This window comes from Dasypus novemcinctus, chromosome 17, assembly GCF_030445035.2.
Source record: "Dasypus novemcinctus isolate mDasNov1 chromosome 17, mDasNov1.1.hap2, whole genome shotgun sequence".
Classification (NCBI taxonomy): domain Eukaryota; kingdom Metazoa; phylum Chordata; class Mammalia; order Cingulata; family Dasypodidae; genus Dasypus; species Dasypus novemcinctus.
In genome coordinates, this window is record NC_080689.1 from 82694189 (window position 1) to 82718656 (window position 24468).

The 24468-nt window shown below is 39.8% G+C and overlaps 1 gene segment (V, D, J or C); it reads left to right on the plus strand.

Annotated features, from left to right (window-relative positions):
* LOC131273778 (immunoglobulin kappa variable 3-20-like) overlaps positions 1-24468 on the plus strand; it is a 1006205-nt gene that overhangs the window by 735293 nt on the left and 246444 nt on the right.

A 24468-nucleotide genomic window follows, 5' to 3' on the forward strand; every position in this document is an offset into this window, starting at 1 on the left:
TTCAGATCCCCGCGACTCCTAAAAAGAAAAGAAGATGAGCAGACTCTGTGAGTGCAAACAACGGGGAGGAGGAGTTAAATTATCTCCCTAAAAGTCATTGGAATTTCTGATTCTTGGAGTAACGCTGGTGGGTAAAGGGTCCAAGCTGAGGCTTAAGCCTGGGGTGGGGTGGGAGTGGTTGAATAAAGGTGATTTTAAATCTGTGGGGGAAAAAAGAATGAGGTGAGCGCTTAATTATTGAATGTGGCTTCCAGGAATGGGTAAGCAAGTTTATGTAATTTGAAGGGATGATATTGAACATTTCTGAACTCTACTCAGACATTCTAAGTTTTAAAAATGTGGCAATAGTGAATATTCTGAAGAGGAAGGATGGCAAGGGGTCTCCCTATCCAGCTTTCCCACCACTGTGCTTTCCCACCCACTGCTGTAGGTTTGACGAAGGAAAGGAAAAAGAGTAGAAAAACTGAATTATCTGTTGTTTGAGGGAAGGATTGCTGCCTTAGGTGTCTCTGTACTTCCTTAAGAGTGTTTGCTGAGAGCAAACTCAGTGAGTGTTAGCTGGATGGGTGGGTGAAGGAGAGGGGAAGCTCGGTGCCCGCACAGAAGTGGGAGGAGAATCAAAGTGGGTTTGACCTGCTCCCCCACCCCACCCCAATACGTGACGTTTCATACGTGGGCCCCCAGCGCTGTCCTTTGTGCCCTGCTGGAGCCTGCTCCCTTCTGTTTCCATACCTGGTGCTCCTCACTAGGGGGTGGAGGCGGGGAAGGAGCACGTCTGACCACGTGGTCTGTAGAGCCCCGTTAGCGCTGGAAGGAGAGCAGTGGGGGCTTCAGAGGGCGGATTCAGGCAGGAGGGATTTGATCCCTGCCCACCGTTTGCCAGGTGTATGGTCTTGACCTGTTACTTATTCTTCTCAGCCTGTCTTATCTGTAAACTGGGTCTTAGACATTTCTCTAGATGAACTTATTTTGAAATATAATATACATACAGAAAAGTGTACAAGTCATAATTATACAGATTTCACAAAGCAGCACTGCACAAACGGAGGGCAGAATAGTGCCGAGCTCCAGACCCTCTTTTTGGCCCTCCCAGTCATCCCCCCACCCCACCTGATGCTAGAGGACCCCATCCCAATGTCTAACTTTATTTTACTTCCCTCTGTTTCTGAATTTTATATGGATAGAAACATATAAGAAGGAACCTTTTGTATTTGGTTTCTTCTCCTTAGCATCATGCTTGTAAGATTCATCTAGTGTTGGGTGTACTTGTTGTTTGTTGTGTCTCCTTATTGAGTAGTGTTCCAATGTATATCACAATGTAATTATCCCTTTCACTGTTGTAGACATTTCAGTTATTTCCAGTTTTTGGCTCTGAATGCTATTGTATATATATATTTTTGGTGGACAGGTGTTAGGAGGGGAACGATTCCATCTAGGAGTGGAACCGCTGGATTAGGGACTCTGACCAGCTCTGAGCTGTATAAAACCTGCCTGAGAGTTTAATGTTCATTTCTAACCTCACAGGGTTGTGAGGGTTAAAGTGCTCGTTAGGGTGCTTGGCAGAGAGAAGTCCCCCAATACACTGTTAAAAATGTAACCAACGCTTAACACTCCATTAATTTCAAATACCATAATGGACTTAAATATTTTCTTATTGCTTGTTCATTTAGGTGGTTTCTGTTTTCTTTCTTTCTTTCTTTCTTTTTTTTTCTTTTTACATATAACGCTGCAGGGAGCGACTCTTCTTATAGCTGTTTCCTTCTAAAAACTTGCTTTGTGTTAAGTTCTCAGGATAGGTTTAACGGGATCAAGGTTTTGTGACTGAGAATTGCCACCCTGGAAGGACAGCATGGGCTGGCTGAGAAGGGGAAAGCAAAACGTGCAGTGAATGGACACAGAGAAGAGACCGCAAAAGAAAAAGGAGTAAGCCACAAGGGGGGAAATAAAAAAAAAATCTTAAAAAAAAGTAAGTAAAAGGAAACGACCTCTTCTTGTTCCCTAGGTGCAGTAAAGTTAGCATGCAGCTTTAAGGTAAGTTGCACAGATGGCAGTATTGCATAAATAATCAAGCCAATCTGTGCCTTACAGGTCTTCCATGGATTATTGTGCACTCTAGGTAACAAAAGTAATGAAATTACAGCCCAGGACAGATTTTACTACTTTTAGACAAAAGGTCATGGAAGATTTGCAGAACAAAGACCAGATACAGATAAATCTTAAATTATTTTTAAAATTGAAAATGATGTATAAAATCTTAACATTTTTGTTAAGACCTGTAACATTTTGTGTGATCTATGTATCTTTTTTAAAAAAGGTAATAATAAAGAAAGAATATTTGAATAAAAAAGGTTTTTTAAAGAATCTAGGTGGAAGTGTAAAATAAAACAACCCCCCACAAACTTATAAACTTATTACATCTGTATAATCTTTTTTTAAAAGATTTATTTATTTTTTCCCCTTCCCCTCCTCCTGCCCACCCACCTGTTGTTTTGCTATCTGTGTCCATTCATTGTGTGATCTTCTGTACATATTTCTTTCTTTCTTTGTTTCTTTTTCTTTTTCTTTTTCTTTTTTTTTTTCTGTCTTCTCATTTTCTGTCCTCTAGGATTCACAGGAATTTGATCCTGGAGATGCCTGATGTGGGGAGAGTTTCCCTGTCAATTGTGCCACCTCAGTTCCCAGCCTCTGCTGCATTTCACCTTGAAATTCTCCTTCATCTCTCTTTTGATTCATCATCATCTGCTGCCTGACTCATTTGCGTGGGCAGTGGCTCATCATGCAGGCACTCCCGTGGGCACTGGCTTACCACACAGGCATACTTTCTCCTCTTCCTTTGTCACCAGGAAGCAGCAGGATTGAACCCAGGTCTTCCCATATGGTAGGCAGAAGCTCCATCACTTGGGCCACGTGCACTTTTACTGTATAATCTTGTGATCTTCTCCAAACCTTATCTCATTTATCTGCATTTTAACAGCATTTTCATACATTTATATATTTATTTGAATAATTGTAACAATTTTGAACTTTGTTCTAAAAAAATATATTATGAAGTTTCCTATACTATTCTGTAATTATCTTTTATTTTTAAGATTTATTTATTTATTTATTTCTCTCCCCCATCCCCACCACGGTTGTCTGTTCTCTGTGTCTATTCACTGCGTGTTCTTCTTTGTCTGCTTCTGTTGTCAGTGGCACAGGAATCTGTGTTTCTTTTTGTTACGTCATCTTGCTCTGTCAGCTCTCCCTGTGTGTGGTGCAATTCCTAGGCAGGCTGCAATTTCTTTCGCTCTGGGCAGCTCTCCTTAAGGGGCGCACTCCTTGTGGTTGGAGCTCCCCTATGCGGTGGCACCCCTGTGTGACAAGGCATGCCTTACATGCATCAGCACTGCTCATGGGCCAGCTGCACACTTGTCAAGTAGGCCCAGGGTTTGAACCTCGGACCTCCCATGTGGTAGACGGATGCCCTAACCACTGGGCCAAGTCTGCTTCCCTGTAGTTATCTTTATCACCATTTTTATTTTGTGCAGTTGAATCTATAGTAAGAACTATATATTTTAAGAGGTTTTCTGAGTATATCAGTAAGCAGTCCAAGAGGTTTCTAAAATTAGTACACAACTAAGTCTGTTTATACCTTGCTTTTATAACGTTCTTCTTTCCTCCAAAATATTTGGGTTTAATTTAAAAAGTTATGATGGAATTATTAAAAGAGCATGAAAAGAGGAAAAACAAATTGAAATAAAATATGCTTATAAAAACCCTTATAAATTGCAGTTCATCATAATTTAAAACTTCTGCTCTTCAAAAGAGACAGTTAAGAAAATAAAAAGATATGACATACACAGGAAGAAAATATTGGCAAAACATAAATGTGATAGAAGAATTGTGTGCTGAATATATAAAAAAACTTTTTATAAATTTTGAATTTTTATTTGTCTTTTAAAAAAATATACATAGATCACAAAAAATGTTACATTGAAAAATATGAAGTTCCCTTATACCCCACACCCCACTACCCCCAATCCTCCCACATCAACAACTTCTTTCATCATTGTGGCACATTCATTGCATTTGGTGAATATATTTTGTAGCACTGCTACACCAATGGATTATAGTTTACATTGCAGTTTACACTCTCCCCCAGTCCATTCAGTAGGTTATGGCAGGATATATAGTGTCCTGCTTCTGTCCCTGCAATATCATTTAGGACAACTCCAAGTCCTGAAAATGTCCCCACATCACACCTCTTCTTCCCTCTCCCTGCCTTCTGAAACTCCCATGGCCATGGTCTCCACATCAATGATATAATTTATTCCACTGCTATAGTCACACTTGTTCTATAGTGTAATACCAATAAGTCCACTCTGATCCATATTTTACTCCTCAATCCTGTGGATCCTCGGATGGTGATGTACACCCCACCTTTATATCAAGATGTGGCTTAGATCCCACAAGGCTGATAGATGTGATTCTCCTGCTTGCAGTTGTAGATACACTTGGTTCCCTGGTGTGGTGATTGACCATCTTCACCTCCCTGTTAGCTGACCTGGGTAACTCCAATGAACTGGAATGTAGGTGTTGCTGAGGCTCAGGGCCCAGCTGGCACATTGCCAGTCCAGAGATTCAAATCTCCTGAGTATACACCAACCTCAATGCCAACCACAGATTCAGTAACAGTGACAGAAGAGGCATGTATACAGGTCATATTTGAGTCCAACTCCATCACACTCAGGAGCACAAATCCCAAAGTAGGGCCCACTGGCAAGGCCCTGAACTCCAGAGCCATCTGCCATGATGGGAGAACCTGTGTGTCTCTGTAGCCCTCAGGAGCACCAGCACCTGGGGTTGTATCTATTTTGGCTGTTTCTGGGATCCTGCTGAGCTGTGCATCAATCTGTCCCCACTGATGGCATCCTGACTCATTTTGAAGGCTCTTGTCCATATAAACTAATTTGTCTTTACCATTTACCCCATTTATTCAAGGTCTTTTTCTAATTGAATCTCCAGTTGGTGATTGGTAGTAATCCCTCAGCACCAGGGAGGTTCATCCCTGGGAGACATGTCCCACACTGGAGGGAAGGTAACACATTTACATGCTGAGTTTTGCTTAGAGAGTTGCCATGTTTGAGCAACATGTAAGCTCTCAGGAGGTAACTCTTAGGGACCCTGCAGCTCTTGCCTATTGAAATTTCAAGCACACAGGCTCACAAGCCTAGTCTTCAGTATCAAGTGCCCCCATCATTTGTCCATCCTTCTTCACTGGCATTTGCCCTTGCACTTGGGGAATTGTTGCTGTTCCATTGGGGAATGTGACAGAGCTCTGCTGGGTAGGAACTCAGCACTCCCTCAGTTGACATGTGTAACTCTACCTACTATGACAATACCCAACGAATATATGAACATTTTTATGTACATTATATACATGCCCTGGGGAACTTCCTCCCACCCATGTGTCCTCCATCAATGACACCCCATGTTGTTGCTCCTCCTCTGCCATAGGTGAACCCCTCTGTGATCCAAAACTTCTTAAAAAATGAAGCTTAATATATTGCCAAATTCAATCAGTAGGAAAATGAAATAGTAATGATATATTTAATGATTAGAAATACAATACATACTGATTTAGAAAAACTAAAATAAAGTAAAAAATAAATTGGGGCATTAAAATATGCAAAATATCATAAAGCTTTGTTTTGACTTTTTGCCTTTCATCACTATAATAGGTGTTGCCCTGTATGTACAGTGGCAAGGCAATCTCTTCCATTCCTTCCTCAGTGTATACATATTATTTTTTAATTTTTAATTTTGTGTTCAAAAATTTAAGAAATTCTTAATAAGTAAGGAAACAACCCGTTAAACACTAGGAAAAATTTTGAATGGGCACTTCATTGATGAAGGTTCCAATAATCTGACAATACCAGGTTGAGCAACCGGCATGGTCATGCATTACAGGAAGGATGTAAAATGGCACAGCTGTTTGGGAAATTGCTGACTGTTTCTTATAGAGTTATGCATATACCTGCATTACCACTCAGCAATCCCACTCCTAAGTATTTTACGAGCAAATGAATTGAAGCCATATGTTCACACAAAAACCTGCACACACATCTTTACAGCAATCATAATCATTAAAAATTGGAACAGTCCAAATGTCTTGAAACTGGTGAATAAATAAGCAAACTGTGGTAAATCTTCACAATGGAATAATATTCAGCACTAAAAAGGAGTGATGTATGGATACATGCAACAAGTTGGACAAATCTCAAACACATTATAAAAGAAAGAAGTGGACCTGAAAGGCTTCACACAGTATGTTTCCATTTATATAGCATTCTGAATGGCTGGATTATAAACAGCCCAGTTGTTGCCAGGGGATGGGAATGAGGGGAGGTTGATTACAAATCAGCATAAAGGATTTTTTAAAGCTTATAGAACTGTTCTACATCTTGAATGTTTGTGGTTACACAACTATGCTTTGGGCCAAACTCATAGAAATATACACTACAAAGGGTGATTTTGCTGTATGTAAATTTTGCCTCAGTAATCTTTACTTAAAGAGAAAAAAAAAAAACTAGTGTTGAGATTGAATATAAAATCTGACTAAGAGCTTCCTGAAAGCCAATGAAATCAGCTAAATACATGAACATACAGGCCTCTCATCCTGGGGAAAAAATCCAGTTTCTAATGTGACTAATTTCTCCTAGTATCACAGTAGAAGAAAATTCCTGTCTTGAAGGTATTACATGTAAGACATTAGATGGTGAATTGAGTAACATTCTAAATAAAATTTCACTGAAAAGACAAAAATATAATTTCATATGCCATTTCTCTATATCAATGCCCCCCGAGAGTCTGATGACCCCTAAGTGGGTGGTGACTGGGCATCGGATTTTCATGAACTCTTCACTTCATCCTAAATCTGGGACTGGGGATTGAACCCAGGACCTCGTATGTGGTAAGACATTGCTGAACTACTGAACTACACTGGCTCCCTTGTGGAGAGATTTTGATGACTGATTCAATAGTTTTACTTGTGATTGGTTTGTTGACCTCTTGCATTCTAATGTCAATGTAGGTTCTTTGTGCCTTTCTGAAATTTGTCCATTTCATCTAGGTTTGCTAATTTGTTGACAGGAGTTTTTCATAATATCCTCTTATGATCATTTTTTAAAAATTATTTCTGTGGGGTCAGTAATAATATTCCTCTTTTATTCCTAATTATTTATTTATGTCTTCCTTCTTTTTTAGTGTAGCTAAAGGTTTGTTGACTTTATTGACCTTCTCAAAGATCCAGCTTTTGGTTTTGTTGATTATATATATTTTTTCTTAATTTCATTGTTTTCTGCTCTAATCTGTTATTTCTCTTCTTCTGTTGCATTGGGATTATTTTACTGCTCTTTTTCTAGTTCCAGCATGTGCTCCACTTAGGTCTTTGGTTTTATCTTCTTTTTTCTTTCTAATGTAGGAGTTTAGGACTAGAAATTTCACTCTCAGTACTGCCTTCACTGTATCCCATAAGTTTTGTTTCATTTTAGTTTATAAGCTTGATAATTCATTTTCTTATTTTTATTCCCCTTGAGTAAATTACTAATTTATCTTGCAATTTATTCTTTGACCTACTGGTTGTTTAAGAGAGTATTGTTTAGCCTCCATATATTTGTGAATTCCCCCTTTCCTACCTATTATTGTTTTCCAGCTTAATTCCATTACGTTCAGAGAAGGTGCTTTGTGTAATTTCAATCTTCTCAAATTTACTGAGACCTATTTTGTGATCCAATATGAATTATCCTTCAGAATGTTCTTTGAGCAGTTGAGAGGAATGTATGTCCTACTGATTTGAGGTACAATATTCTGTATTTGTATATGTTCTGTTAGATCTAGCTCATTTATCATATTATTCATGTTCTCATGTCCTTGTTAATCTTCTGCTTAGTTGTACTAACTATTGATGTAAGTGGTATATTTAAGTCTCCAACTATTTTTTTTTGTACTGAATAACTTTATTGTAAAAGTCACATAATCTTGCTTTTAGGTGTTACATAACAGGAAGTTATACAGCTGTAAATATCAATCTTCATTACCTTCTATAGTTAAGAAATTTTCAAGTTTGTGATGTTAATTGCACTTAAAAATTAAATATGCAGTGAAAGAAAGATATATTTATAATGACATCACTCAAAAGGATTTTTATGCCTGAATCTGCCTAAATTGATTACAAAAATTCAAAACCACCTTCCCATATAGGGTTTGTGTAAGAGTTTTCTCCTTCTCTGGACTGAACTAGTAAAAGGGATTAAAGAATTTAAACAAACGTGAATATCACTGAGAAGCACAAGAGGGAAGTCTTGATGTGACTCATAAAAACCAGAACACAACATTGCCTGGTTGAGAAAGAAAATATATAAATCTGTGTATAGTGGAAGCAGTAACTTCTTTGTCTTGGCTTCAGATATCTTTTCCACAATCAGGGCACAGGATGTCATCCCTTTCTGTGAGAAAGCCTCCGCCCACCAGTGAAAGGGAGCACTTCTTACAATTAAAGCAATCGTTATGCCACTGCCGCTCCTCAAAAGAGATGTACTTGGTGCCTCCAAGTCCACTGATAGGATTGGTGCACCCAGCACACTTCTTGGCATACAAATCACAGAAGCAGTTCAGGCAATAGGCAAACTCCTCTCGGGACGTGAAACGCTGCCCAGACAGCTGCTTCTTGCAGGCAGTGCAAACGAAGCACTCCTTGTGCCAGGGCTGTTCACGGTAAGTGACTCCTCCGGTGGTGATGGGCTTTTTGCACTGAACACACTGCATGGCGTATTGTTTCTCATAGCAGGGCACACAGAAATTCTGATTGTCTTTAGGGATGAAACTCTTGGTTCCGATTGGCTGTTGGCAGCGATGGCAGAGCTTGCTTCATATATTTTGTGGCACCTGGTTAGGCACATGGGACTTTGTATATCTATGATCATGCCAACTGCAAATAGTGAAAGTTTTACATATTCCTTTTGCTGTATTTTATTTAATTTTCTTGCTTAATTTCTTTTGCAAGAACTTCCTTTACAATGTTGAGTAACAGTGGTGACAGAGGTTATCCTTGCCTTGTGCTGTATCTTAGAGGGAAAGCATTCAGTCTTCATGACTGAGGATGCTGCTAGCTGTAGGGTTTTCATACAGGTCTTCTATCATGTTGAGGACATAACCTTTTTGCCTATTTTTCTAAGTTTTTTTAAATCAAGAAAGGAGGTTGAATTTTGCCTTTTCTGTGTCAAATGAGATGATCATGGGTTTTTTCTCCTTTGTTGAAGTGGTGTATTACATTAATTGATTTTCTTGTGTTGAACCACCCTTGCATACATGGGATAAAACCCACTTCATCATGGTGCATAATGCTGTTAATGTGCTGTTTTAATCAATTTGCAAGTTTTTTTGAGAATTTTTACTTGTATATTCATAAAAGAAATTAATCTGTAATTTCTTCTTGTACTATCTTTATCTGACTTTAGTTTTAGAGTGATGGTATGACAGAATGAGTCAGGTAGTATTCCCTCCTCTTCAATTTTTTTGGAAAAGTTTGAGTAAGCTTGGTATTAATTCTTTTGAAATAATTGTTAGAATTCCCCTGTGAAGTCATCTTGCCCAGGGATTTTCTTTGTTGGGAGGCTTTTGGTGACTGATTCAACTCTTGGCTTACAATTTATCTGTTGAGATTTTCAATTTCCTATAGAGTCAGTGTAGATCGTTTGTGTATTTCTAAGAATTTTTCAATTTCATCCAAGTTGTCTAATTTGTAGGCATTAAACTTGTTCATAGGATCCTCTTATCATCCTTTTTATTTCTGTGGAATCCGCAGCAATGGATCACCTTTCATTTCTGATTTTATTTTCATCTTCACTCTTTGTTTCTTCATTAGTCTAGTTAAGTATTTATCAATTTTGTTGATCTTTCTGAAGAACCTACTTTTGGTTTTGTAGATTCTCTTTATTTTTTTCTTCCCAATTACATTTATTTGCTATAATCTTTGTTATGTCTCTTCTTCTGCTTGTTTTGATGTAGTTTTCTATCTTTTTCCTAGTTCCTGTGGGTGTGTAATTAGGTCTTTGAGTTTAGCTCTTCTTATTTACTATAGGTATTTAGGAGTATAAATTTTCATCTCAGCACTGCCTACACTGTATCGCATGAGTTTGGTATGTTGTGTTCCCATTTTTATTCATCTCAAGATACTTACTAATTTCCCTGAATTTTCTTCTTTGACACAGTGACTTTTTAGGAATCTTTTATTTAGTTTCTCTATATTTGTGGATTTTCCAGTTCTCTGCCTGTTTTTGATTTCCAGCTTTATTACATTCTGTTCAGAGAAGTTGCTTTGTATAATTTCAGGAGTTTTCAATTTACTGAAACTTCTTCTGTCATCAAACATGTGGTGTGTCCTGAAGAATGATCCATGATCACTTGAGAAGAATGTAAATCCTGCTGTTTTAGGGAGCAAACTTTTGTATATGTCTGTTTGGTCTAGTACATTTATCATATTATTCGAATTCTCATTTTCCTTATTGATCTACTATCTAGATCTATCACTTGATTAGAACGGCATATTGATGTCTCCAACCATTAGTGCTGAGGTGTCTATTTTTTCCCTTCAGTTTTTTGAGCATTTGCCTGGTGTATTTTGTGGCACTGTGGTTAGATGCATACTTGTTCATGACTGGTATTTCTTGGTGGATGGACACTTTTATTAATTTATAGTGACATTCTTTGACTCTTCTAATAGCTTTTAACTTAATGTATATTTTGTCTGATATTAGTGTAGCCACTATCAGCTCTTTTTGATTACTATTTGCATGGATATCTAAGGTTTTATGGTTATTTTGCATTGGGTAAAGGCTATTTTGATGCTTGTTCCAACTTATTATAATTCTTTAGAGTACCCTGCATTCAACTGTTCAGATTTTGCCAGCTCTTTTGAACTTTGTTATTTCCCTAGATTATGTGGTACAAATTTTAAGAGGGTCCTTTAGCCTGCAATTTTTTCACGTCTAGGAGAAAGCTTCCTTTCCACTTTTCATTCCCTTGGAAACCTACTCTTTTCTGTTTTTTGCACAGAATTTTCTCTCAGTTCCCATGATTTGTTTAAATTCTCTCCCTTAGTCAGTGTCACCTTGTCATTACACTTTTCAGTTCTGCGACCCATCCACTGGGGCCAGATGGAGTCAATCAGGAAGGTCTGTTTTGTCTCTACATGGTGTCATGAACAGATTCTGGCTTGAGTGCATGCACTTCTTGCCAACAGTCCTGCTGCAGTCTCTTTTTTTCCCTGTGACACTCCTCAGCTGCTTGTGTTCTATCCTGGGTCCCTTTAGACTTAGGGCCCTTAACTTGGATATATGTAGGATTTTAAGTCACTGCTATGAGTGACTCTGTGGTCTTTATTCCTGTTAGGAGGGTCCCAGGCCATGCCACTCTTTGTGACTGGTAATCTTTGCAGAACCTAGTGACGGGGAGGGGTTCTGGACTGGTGAGTCTGGAATGTAACTCTTTTACCTGATTTTGGTGTTTTATTATTTTCTTTAACTTTGATCCAGTGTTTGCGGGTTTCTTCGCCAGTTTCTATTGTCCTCCAGAGTTCCAAGCGAGTGGGATTTGTCCTTTTATTAGTTGATTCTGAGGGAGGATATTTCCAGGGGATGTCGTACATCATCATGTTGATGACACCACTAAATACATGGGTTTTTAAAATTACATAGTCAATTAACATTTCAAGAGATTTAAATAATAAGAAAAAATATGTGTATTTACTAATTTAGGTATCACGTCTAGGGCTATTGATGTTTCCATCTGCTATCATTTTCTTTCTGTTTTTAGGATGTCTATAACATTTTGAGTAGTGTAGAATTACTGATGATATATACATTCATGTCCTTTACATCTGAAAAGTTTTTAGTGCATCTTTGCAGTTAAATCTGATAAACAAAACAGTGAGTGTTGAATAATGGAGAATGAAAGAGGACCAGGAACTGAACTCTGAGGCAGAGAGATGAAGAGGGACCAGGAAAATGTCTGTGAATGAGCAGTGTGTTTGGAAGACAAGAAAAAGAGTGTGACTGCATGGAGCTCATAGAGAAAGTTTCTCAAGTAGCATGGTGATATCAATATGTAAAGGGTGCAGATGGGTCTATTAAAATGAGGTCTGGGATGGATCCAATAGGTTGGGGAATGTGGAGGCCTCTGTGGATCTTGACTCTAGCAGTTTCAATGGGATGTTGGGGTAATGCCTGAGTGGAAGAAGCTTAAGAGTGTATGGGAAGAGAAGGTTTTGAGTTGGTAGTATAGACAACTTTTTCCATGAGAATAAAGTAAAGTAAAGGAGAATTATGAAATAGGCCATAATTGGAGGGAGATGTGAGGTCAAGAGACTTTTAAAAATAATATTTGTGAACATCAGGCCTCCCCAGGATGGGTAACACCTTCCCACTCTTTGTACGGGTCTCTACCCTTTCATATAACTCACTATGTCAAGATGACACACACACCTTCCTGGAAGCCTGCCCCTGTGCCAGATACCACCTCCCTTAAGAAGCTTAAACAGTTAATACTTTCTTCTTATATTTTCTAAAGAGTTTTCTAAACATTATGGTTTCAGCCACATACCCAACAATCTCCTATGTTCAACTGTTCTCCCCAGCTCTTCCCTCAATTTCCTTGGCCATCTTGAATAAAAGGGGGAAATGATAAAGACAAATGAGTTTATATGGCTAAGAGTCTACAAAAAAGAGTTGGGAGGTCATAAGAGGAGTCGTGCTTATGCACGCCTCAGCAGGATCCCAGAGATAGCCAAGGAAGATACAACCCACTTACTGGTGCTCCTCAGGGCTATGGAGATGCACAGGTTTTACAGTCATGGTAGTTGGCTCTAGAGTTCAGAGCCTTATCATTTGGTCCCACTTTGGAATTTGTTTTCCTGAGTGTGGTGGACTTGGCCTCAGATATGACCTCCCTATACATGCCTCTTCTGTCACTTTTACTGATCCTGTGGTTGGTACTGGTGTTGGTTTTATACCCAGGAGACTTGAATCTCTGGACTGCCCATGTGCCAGCTGGGCCGTGATCCTCAGCAGAGTTGCAACTCCTACCCTCTGGTTCTTGGCCTCCCTAGGTCAGCTTAAAGGGAGGTGAAGATGGTCAACCACCAAACCAGGGAACTGAGAGTGCCTACAACTGCAAGCAGATGTGGGATCAAAGCTCCTTCTTGATATAGTGGTGGAGTGGACATCACCATCCCACGGTCCACATGATGGAGAAATAAAATATGGATTAGAGTGGGCTTACTAGTATTCTACTATAGAATTATTGTGATTAGTAAAGGAAGCAACTGTAGCATTAATGTGCAGAAAGTGGCCAGGGTAGTTGCTGAGGGCAGGGAGAGGGGGAAGTGTTGTGATGTGGGGGCATATTTGGGTCTTAGTGTTGTCCTGAATGATATTACAGGGACAGATGCTGGACATTATGTATCCTGTCATAACGCACTGGGTGGACTGGGAGAGAGTGTAAACTGCAATGTAAAGTATAATCCATGTGGTGTAGCAGTGCTCCAAGATGCATTCACCAAATGTAATCAATGTGCCACAGTGATGAAAGAGGTTGCTGATGTGGGAGGAGTGTGGGTGTGGAATGTGGGGAATGTGGGAACTTCTTACATTTTTTAATGTAACATATGTTGCGCTCTATGTATCTTTCAAAAATACAATAAAAAATAAATGCTCAAAAATAGATCATGTATATGGTCAAATAATTTTCTTAAAGAACACTTAAAAATAGAACAAATTGGTATACAATATTGTTAGAGTAATTTATGTTTTATATTAACAGGTTTACATATTTATCATATGATATGGAACAAATATTGTTTAAAATGTAACATATAGTAATTTATATGGTAAATGATCTTATTAAATTAACAGTAGTTTTCTATATTAAAAATGATATTTGCATGTTGATGGGAATGATGTTAAGAGAGGGGAACGTTGATATTTTAGAAAGAGAGGGGTGGACACAATGAGCAATATCCTTGAGCAGATGAGAGGGATGGGGTCTGAGGGTCTGGCCTCACATAGGAGGGCTGCCCGCTCATCTACAATAACTGGAAGGAAGGCAGGGCAGGGGGATGTAGGCATCCCTGGATCAGAGGATACATGGGAGGGACTTGTGGACTTGTTTCTCTTTTTATGACATTTTAAAAAATTGTATTTATTTTCTCTTTTAAGTTAGGCCAGTAATTTATTCAGGTATGGAAGGAAGAGAAATGAGAGAAAATAATAGATCATGGGTCCCAGATAGAAAGGAAGGGGTTGAAAAGTGATAAAGTGGGCTAATTTACAGACTGTAATTTCCCATTATGGATTATAAATGCCCAAGTTTGACTTGCGAGTTAATCCATTTGGCGGACACAGGGAGAGCAGGGCACAGAAGGCAGGAACAGGGCAGCACTGGCACTGGACAGTGTGAAGGCAAGAGAGCAAGAAATCTGCCTGCTTTTTAAACCATTAATTATTCCACCCCTTTGCTAATGGCAGGGCAGGAGTTCCAGCTGTTTGCTGTTTTGATTGATTACCCCACCGATCAATCCCCCAGGAAGTCCCAATTATAGAGACCTTGGGGAATATCGGTGCTTCTCCTGGATTCTGGAGGAAATTTTGTTCTGAGTGGCAGAATCTTGCGTGTGTGGGGGTGGTCTTCCAGCAGCCCCCTTGGGGTTGTTGATGTCCATGGGAGTCTCTGCCAGGTTCCAGATCCATCTATCAATTCCCTGTCTTACTAACCAGCTTCATTCCTCCCTCAGTGAGTTTACTCCTTCATTCTTTTTTTTTTTTTTTTAAATTTAATTTTTTTTTATTGACTTTGTAATAATGTTACATTAAAAATATATATGTGAGGTCCCATTCATCCCCACCCCCCCACCCCCCCTCTCCCCCCCCAACAACACTCGTTTCCATCATCATGACACATCCATTGGATTTGGTAAGTACATCTTTGGGCACCTCTGCACCTTATAGACAATGGTCCACATCATGGCCCCCACTCTCCTCCATTCCATCCAGTGGGCCCTATGAGGATTTACAATGTCCGGTGATTACCTCTGAGGCACCATCCAGGGCAGCTCCATGTCCCAAAGACGCCTCCATCTCTCATCTCCTCCTGCCCTTCCCCATACCCATCGTCCACCATGTCCACTTTTCCCAATTCCATGCCACCTCTTCTATGTGGACATTGGATTGGTTGTGACCATTGCACCTCTATGTCAAGAGGAGGCTCAGATTCCACATGGATGCTGGATGCAGTCCTCCCATTTTCAGTTGTAATCACTCTAGGCTCCACGGTGTGGTGATTGTCCTTCTTCAACTCCATCTTAGCTGAGTGTGGTAAGTCCAATAAATCAGATTGTAGGTGCTGGAGTCTGTTGAGGCTCAGGACCTGGCTATCACATTGTCGGTCCAGAGATTCAAATCCCCTAAATATATCTTAAACCCCAACGTTAACTGCACCTCCGGCACATTAGCATGAAAGACTTATGAAGGGAGATCCCATCTGAGTCCAGATTCATCACACATACACACCATTTCCAAAGAGGGGCCATCTGCCCTGATAGTTAACCCCATCGGCCATGACCATAGCTCTCATGGGTCTCTTTAGCCTTCAAAGGAACCATTATCTGGGGGTTGTATCTGCTTTATCTGTCTCTCTGACTCTGCACAGTTGTGCATGAGGGCAATCCTTCTGCCAGCCTCCAGACTCTTTTTTAGAAACTCGTAGCCATATAAACTCATTTCTCCTTTCCATTTCCCCCTTACATTAGGTCAAACAGCATTTTAAAGTCATGGTATTTTATGTAGACATGGATATTCTGCTGATCCGCATTGAACCTTCCGTATAAGGTCCTTTTCCAGTTGCATCATCAGTTGGTATTTGATAGTGGTCCCTCGTTGCCAGGGAGGCTCATCCCCGGGTGTCATGTCCCACGCTGGAGGGAAGGCATTGCATTTACATGCTGAGTTTGGCTTCGAGACTGGCCACATTTGAGTAACATGAAGGCTGACAGGAGGAAATTCCCAGGCACAATGTTGCTCTAGGCCTTGTTCTTATTTTAGGTTTATCAGCTCACAAGCATAGTCATTAGCATCAGGGGCTCACCGTTGAACCCTCACTCCCTCCCGGTCCCCGCCGCTGTACCTGGGAGACTGTCGCTGCTCCCCTAGGGACCACGACAGAGCACCACTGGCCAGGAACCCAGTACCCCCCCTGCTGTGGTTTCCAATTGTTGCCACCATGAGTATATCCAATCATTACCATGCACCCTGGACATATGTTCTGTATAGCTCCCTGTCAGCCATATATCACCTGTCATTGGTATCCCATACCAGTATTCCTCCTTTGCCATTGTTGAAACACTCTGTGATCCAGAACTCCCCGAAATTTGAGGCCCAATATAATGTCATGGTCCCTTACTAGGGAATGGCATATAGCGATGAGCTTAAAGGATAGATGAAGAACTTGGATAAAGTTAAATAAAGAACTTAGATAAAGAATGTTGACTTGAAAAAATTTCCACATCCTATCCTTTTCCCCCCCCCCCCCCCTAATTATTCAGCATTTCTTCATAGGAGTCCTAGACCACAGCAATGCATATATACAATATACAGCACTCCCATACATCCATCACAAAACCTTTTCCCTTCCACAGCGATACTCTTACACCCTATTCACATCATATTTACTTAAAGTGATGTACAGAGTCTGAGACATTAGCTTTCTAACAAGGTAATATCTGTGCTTACATTATGGTGCATACTTTAGGATACACAGTTCTTTACATTTTTAGTTATCCTATGTTTTACATTATGGTTTACATTATCAGTCTATCATCTCCTATATGTTATGGTGTAATATTACATGTTTTATATCCATCCTTGTGTACTCTCAAGAAACTCCTCTCTTGCCCCCCATTTACTTTGGTTCCACACATTTAGCGTCCATTTTCCCTTCCACCTTGGTGCCCACAGTGACAGCCAACCTCCGTTTCCTGAGGAGCCACTTCCAGAGATAGATGGAATAGTGTTCAGGGCCTAACCTGCTCAACTGCCCCAATGCCCTGGGGGCCACCCTTTCTCTCGAGGGATAGAGTTCCCTCTATTTGGTGGCATCAGTCCTCCCCAGGATGTGGGTCCACCCCCACTCTCACTACTTGGGATTCTACCCCATGGTGTCACCCACTCTGGCAGAATGAGCATTTAGACATTCCCCAGGAGCCCGTCCTGCTTCAGACCCTCCCCTCCGAGCATTCTAAACAGGTAACCCTCTTTATTATATTTTGTTATGATTTTCTCGGCATTTTACTCTCCACCACCTCCTGTCCCTCTCCTGTGTTCGTATGCTACCCCTCCCTCCCCCCACTTTTGGGCACCGTTACCCAACCGTCCCTCCCCAGCCACCCTCAAACCCGTAAAGCCCCAACAAAAGGTAACCCCTTGCCCCCATTTTATCTCTTCTTTGTGTTCATACTTACCACCCTCTCGCCTTAAATTGCACCCCTGCAGACATCGGCTCATATCCTTCCTCCACCCTCCGATTTCCTGTAAGCCTATCGTTCAGTCTCTTGCTATCTAGGGCAGCTTGGTTATTTCATATCATTGAGGTCATGTAGTATTTGTCCTTCAATGTCTGGGTTGCTTCACTCAACATAAGGTTCTCAAGATTCATCCATGTTATCACATGTGTTTGTAGTGTGTTTGTTCTTACAGCCGAGTAGTATTCCATTGTGTGTATATACCACATTTTATTGATCCACTCATCTGTTGATGGGCATTTGGGTTGATTCCAACTTTTGGCAATAGTGAACAATGCTGCTATGAACATTGGTGTACATATATCGGTTTGTGTCCTTGTTTTCAGTTCTGCTGGGTATATACCCAGTAGTGGTATTGCTGGGTCATATGGCAAATCTATGGCTAGTTTTTTGAGAAACCGCCATACTGTCCTCCAGAATGGTTGGATCCTTCTGCATTCCCACCAGCAGTGGATGAGTGTTCCCCTTCCTTCACATCCTCTCCAGCACTTGTATTCTTCTGTTTTTTTCATAGCTGCCAATCTTATGGGTGTAAGATGGTATCTCATTGTAGTTTTGATTTGCATTTCCCTGATAGCTAGAGATTTGGAACATTTTTTCATGTGCTTTCTTGCCATTTGTATTTCTTCTTCGGAGAAGTGTCTGTTTAAGTCTTTTTCCCATTTTTTAAATGGGTTGTTTATCTTTTTATTTTCAAGATATAGTAGTTCTTTATATATGCAAGTTATAAGTTTCTTATCAGATATATGATTGCCAAATATTTTCTCCCACTGTGTGGGCTCCCTTTTTACTTTCTTGACAAACTCCTTTGAGGTGCAGAAGGCTTTAATTTTGAGGAAGTCCCATTTATCTATTAGTTCTTTTGCTGCTCGTGCTTTTGGTGAGATATTCATAAATCCATTTCCTATTACTAGGTCCTGTAGATGTTTCCCTACACTGCTTTCTAAGGTTTTTATGGTCTTGGCTCTTATATTTAGGTCTTTGATCCATCTTGAGTTGATCTTTGTATAAGGTGTGAGATGGTAATCCTCTTTCATTCTTCTACATATGGCTATCCAGTTCTCCAGACACCATTTGTTGAATAGGCCACTCTCTCCCAATTGAGAGGGTTTGGTGGGTTTATCGAATATTATGTGGCTGTATATATGAGGTTCTATATCAGAGGTTTCAATTCGATTCCATTGGTCTATGTGTCTCTCTTTATGCCAATACCATGCTGTTTTCACCACCGTAGCTTTATAGTATGTTTTGAAGTCAGGTAGTGTGATTCCTCCAATTTCGTTTTTCTTTTTCAGTATGTCTTTGGCTATTCGGGGTCTCTTTCCTTTCCAAATAAATTTCATAGTTAGTTTTTCTAGTTCCTTAAAGAATGCTGCGTTGATTTTTATTGGGATTGCATTGAATGTGTAGATCATTTTTGGTAGGATAGACATCTTAATAATGTTCAGTCTTCCTATCCATGAACAAGGAATAGTCTTCCATTTATTTAGGTCTTCTTTGATTTCCTTGAACAATCTTGTATAATTCTCGTTGTATAAGTTCTTTACCTCTTTAGTTAAATTTATTCCTAAGTATTTGATTTTTTTATTTACTATTGTGAATGGTATTTGTTTCTTGATTTCCTCCTGATCTTGCTCATTATTGGTGTACAGAAATGCTACTGATTTTTGCGCATTGATCTTATAACCTGCGACTTTACTAAACTCATTTATGAGTTCTAGAATCTTCGTTGTAGATCTCTCAGGGTTTTCTATGTATAGGATCATGTCATCTGCAAATAATGAAATTTTGACTTCTTCCTTTCCAATTTGAATGCCTTTTATTTCTGGTTCTTGCCTCAGTGCTCGTGCAAGTACTTCTAAGACAATGTTAAATAGGAGCGGAGACAGTGGGCATCCTTGTCTTGTTCCTGAGTTTAGAGGGAAGGAGTCTAGGATTTCTCCATTGTAAACAATATTGGCTTTAGGTTTTTCATATATACTCTTTATCATGTTCAAAAAATTCCCTTGTATTCCAATCTTTTGGAGTGTTTTTATCAAGAAAGGGTGCTGTATTTTGTCAAATGCTTTTTCTGCATCTATAGATATAATCATGTGATTTTTTTCCTTCAATCTGTTTATATGGTGTATTACGTTGATTGATTTTCTTATGTTGAACCATCCTTGCATACCTGGGATGAATCCCACTTGGTCCTGGTGTATAATACGTTTAATGTGTTGTTGAATACGATTAGCAAGTATTTTGTTGAGTATTTTTGCGTCTAGGTTCATTAGAGAAATTGGTCTGTAATTTTCCTTTCTTGTGATGTCTTTGTTTGGCTTTGGTACTAGGGTAATGTTGGCATCATAGAAGGAGTTGGGTAATGTTCTTTCCGTTTCGATGTTTTGGAATAGTTTCAGCAGGATTGGTGTCAGTTCTTTCCGGAATGTTTTGTAGAATTCACCTGTGAAACCATCTGGCCCTGGGCTCTTCTTAGTTGGGAGATTTTTGATAACTGATTCTATCTCTCTGCTTGTGATTGGTTTGTTAAGATCATCAATTTCTTCTTTCGTCAATATGGGCTGCTTATGTGTTTCTAGGAATTTGTCCATTTCCTCTAGATTGTCATTTTTGTTGGAATATAGTTTTTCAAAATATCCTCTTATCATAGTCTTTATTTCTGTGGGGTCAGTGGTGATATCGCCTTTCTCATTTCTTATTTTGTGTATTTGCATCTTCTCTCTTTTTTTCTTTGTTAGTGTTGCTAAAGGTTTGTCAATTTTGTTAATCTTCTCAAAAAACCAGCTCTTGGTTTTGTTTATCTGTTCAAGTTCTTTCTTATTTTCTATTTCATTTAGTTCTGCTCTTATCTTTGTTATTTCCTTCCTTCTTCTTCCTGTTGGGTTACTTTGTTGTTGTTTTTCTAGTTCCTTCAAATGTGCAGTTAGTTCTTCAATTTTTGCTCTTTCTTCTTTTTTGATATATGAATTTATGGCTATAAACTTCCCTCTCAGTACTGCTTTTGCTGCATCCCATAAATTTTGGTATGTTGTGTTGTCATTATCATTTGTTTCAAGGTAGTCATTGATTTCTTTTGAGATTTCCTCTTTGACCCACTGTTTTTCTAAGAGTGTGCTGTTTAATTTCCAAATCGTGGGGTGAAATCTGGGCTTCTGTCCCTTGCAAATCTCCAGCTTGACTCCACTGTGGTCAGAGATAATGTTTTGTATGATTTCAATCTTTCTGAATTCGTTCAGCCTTTCTTTGTGGCCTAGCATATGATCTATCTTGGAGAATGATCCATGTGCGCTTGAGAAAAATGTATATCCTGCTGTGTTTGGGTGTAGCAATCTATATATGTCTATTAGATCGAGCTCCTCTAATATACTATTCAGATGTTTTGTTTCTTTGGTGATTCTCTTTTGAGATGTTCTGTCCAGATTTGATAGTGGTGTATTGAAATCCCCCACTATAATTGTAGATGTATCTATACTTTCACTTAGTTTTTCCAGCGTTTGCCTGACGTATTTAGAGGCACCCTTGTTAGGGGCATAGATATTTATGATTGTTCGATCTTCTTGACAGATTTTCCCTTTCACTAAAATGTAGTATCCTTCTTTGTCTCTCACAATTGTTTCACATTTAAAGTCTATTTTGTCTGATATTAATATAGCTACTCCTGCCTTTTTTTGGTTATTGTTAGCTTGTATGATTGTTTTCCAGCCATTCACTTTCAGTCTCCATGCGTCTCTGGGTCTAAGATGTGTCTCTTGTAGACAGCATATGGATGGGTCATATTTCCTTATCCAATGTCCCAGTCTGAATCTTTTGATAGGTGAGTTTAATCCGTTGACATTCAGTGTTATTACTATCAAGGAATTATTTGTGTTAGCCATATTTTGATTGGATTTGTGTTTGTCATATTTTGTTTGTATATATTTTTTTGTCTTTTTTGTTGTTGTTGTTGGTCTTATACTCTCCTCCAACTTTGCGTTTCCTGTTTTTTCCTTTCTTCCTGCAGAACTCCCTTTAGAATTTCTTGAAGGGGAGGTTTCTTGTTGGTATACTCTTTCAGTTTCTGTTTGTCTGTGAATATTTTGAACTCTCCATCATGTTTGAATGCTAGTTTAGCTGGATAGAGTATTCTTGGTTGGAAGTTCTTTTCCTTTAGTACCTTGACTATATCATACCACTGTCTTCTTGCCTCCATGGTTTCAGAAGAGAAATCAGCACTTAATCTAATTGAGCTTCCCTTGTATGTGATGGTTTTCTTTTCTCTTGCTGCTTTTAGGATTTTCTCTTTGTCTTGAGCCTTGGATAATTTGATAAGTATATGTCTTGGGGTGGGCCTGTTGGGGTTTATGACTTGTGGAGTGCTCTGTGCTTCTTGGATATGGACATCTGTCTCTTTCAGTAGATTTGGGAAGTTTTCAGCCATTATTTCCTGCAACACTCCTTCTGACCCCTTTCCCTTCTCTTCACCTTCTGGAAGGCCTATAATACGTATGTTTGAGCGTTTTGCATTGTCATTCAGGTCCCTAAATCCTAATTGGATTTTTTCTATCTTCTTATTGACCCCTTCTACTATCTGTTTGATTTCTGATGTACTGTCTTCCACATCACTAATTCTCTGCTCTGTCTCTTCTAGCCTGCTGATATTTGCTGCAAGTGTATTTTTGATTTCTTGAACTGTGGTGTTCATTCCCATCATATCTGTTATGTTTTTGCATATGTCTGCAATTTCCCCTCCAAGTGATGTCTTCATGTTGTTAACCTCTTTCATTACTGCATCAAATTTGTCGGTGATAAATGTTCTGAGTTCTTTCATTGCTTGTGCCAAGTTTTGCTCCCCTTCGTGATTATTGGTTTGTTGATTGGATTCAGTCATGTTTTCCTGATTATTGGTTTGGTTTGTAGATTTTTGTTGCTTTCTGGTCATCTCTTTATTTTGTCGAATTTAATCCGTTCCTTAGCTTCTTTGTCTACTTTTGGAGGTTAATTAGTTGTTATTTTTGCATAGGTGTTATATCTTCTCTTTGTCACTTTTTTCTTCTTATTCAAGTTACTTGTTGTTGGTTAAGTTCACTTTAGAAAAAAGTATTAGTGTTGGGGAAAGGCAATTGTGTCAGCAAGGGAAAAGTGTAAAGTAGTATTAGTAATGTATGTTAACAAAGCAAGAATATGAGATCTGGGAGGATGGAGGTTAGATTCATGTAGATTGTATAGAGTTATAGCTGTAGGTAGAGTACCTTTTATGAAGTAGATGACTGAATATAGGCAGAATATGGTATGAACTACAAAGCTATTGTTTTCATGAGAGAGGGAAAAAGAAAAGAAAGGTAATAGTTTCAAGAGTGGATAACAGACAGAAAACAGGACAGAGGTATTAGAAATTAAGAGTTAGACAGTTTGTGGGTCAAAGAATGGGAGGTGGGGGGTGGAATATAGGAGAGACAGTAGATGATAGTGGTTATCAAGATGCAGGGGAAGAGGGATAGTGTAGGTAGCCTAAATCAGTTCACACAGAAATGAGGCAGTGGAGGATGGGAAAACCCAGCAAATGTGAGATGTTCCCTGTAGCACGTATTGTGTACTTGAATTAAAATAAAATAAGTGGAAAATGAGGGACAAGAGGGAAAGAGAGAACCGAAAAAAAAAAACACTAATTATAATAAAGAAAAAAAGAAAGACAAGAAGAAAGGAAGAAAGAAAAAGAGGATAGGCAAGCGGTGGGGAACAGATGAGGGGAGAGAGATACAGGTATACACGTGTCACAATTGCAACACTATCTAAAACAACAACCAAAAAAACCCCTAAATATCTGTAAAAAAAAAAAAAGGACTTTGGGGGAGACGCTAAGAGAAAAGACTAGGGGATAATGCAATATTAGCAATCAGGGCGTCAAAAAGAGTAAGAAATAAGATAAAGTGAAAATAAAAACAAAACAATATGAACCATTAAAGATAAAACGCAAACGTTGAGGTCCAGGGCACTCAAGGACCCCAGGTAGACCCCAGAGCATGATGGATTCAGGGGTGGAAAGTCTGAGACACTGAAGACTCAAGAGGTGTGAGTCTGGGGTGTGGACCGCCAGAGTTCAGGGGACCCAGACCTGGCAAGCTCAAATCTGGTCCACAGAAAGCTTAGGAGCCCCGCAGTGCAACACAGCCCTCAGGGATCCCCGTAGCTGGGTGTCAGCCCTGTGGGGGAAGCCAGATCCGTGAATTTTATATTGAATTTCTGATCCCTGAAATTCACCTAACTCCTCAGGGTATCAGCCTTTGGACAGCTCCCTCCCTGTGCTCACACACAACGGCCACTTGAGGGCGCCTCTACACCACGGCCAGTTCAATGACCCAGATCCCAAGCCCCGCCGGGTGGGGTGGGCTTCAGCTGGAAACGCCGAAAACAGACTCTAAGATCCTAAATCCCAAACTTCGCAAAATATTCCCCAATCTGCTTCCAGACGTGTCCTCCTCCCTCACTGCACCCTACAACAGTCTCCCAATTGTGTCCCCTTATTGTCCAAAATCCAATTCCGTTGCAGATCGGCAGCCGGACCTGTGGGGATGGGGCTCCAGGCGGAAGCCCCCCTGTCCGGAGGCTAAACCGTCCCCCGCTTCACAGGGAAACACCGTCTGTCTCCGCAAATCAATCTGCAAAGGAGTCTTGTCCCAACAATCCCTCACCAGCCAGCCCAGTATCCGCGAATTTTTCAGCACCACAAAGCCTCTAGAATAAGGAAAAAAAAAACAAAAACCCTGGCCGCCGCGGCTCCGGAGCTGCCGGAGCGCCCGCTACCGCGGCTCCGCCCACCCAAGGAGGGAACTTCCCGCGCCCAGCTGGGACCTCCGTTTATATATTATAGACGTATCCTCTCT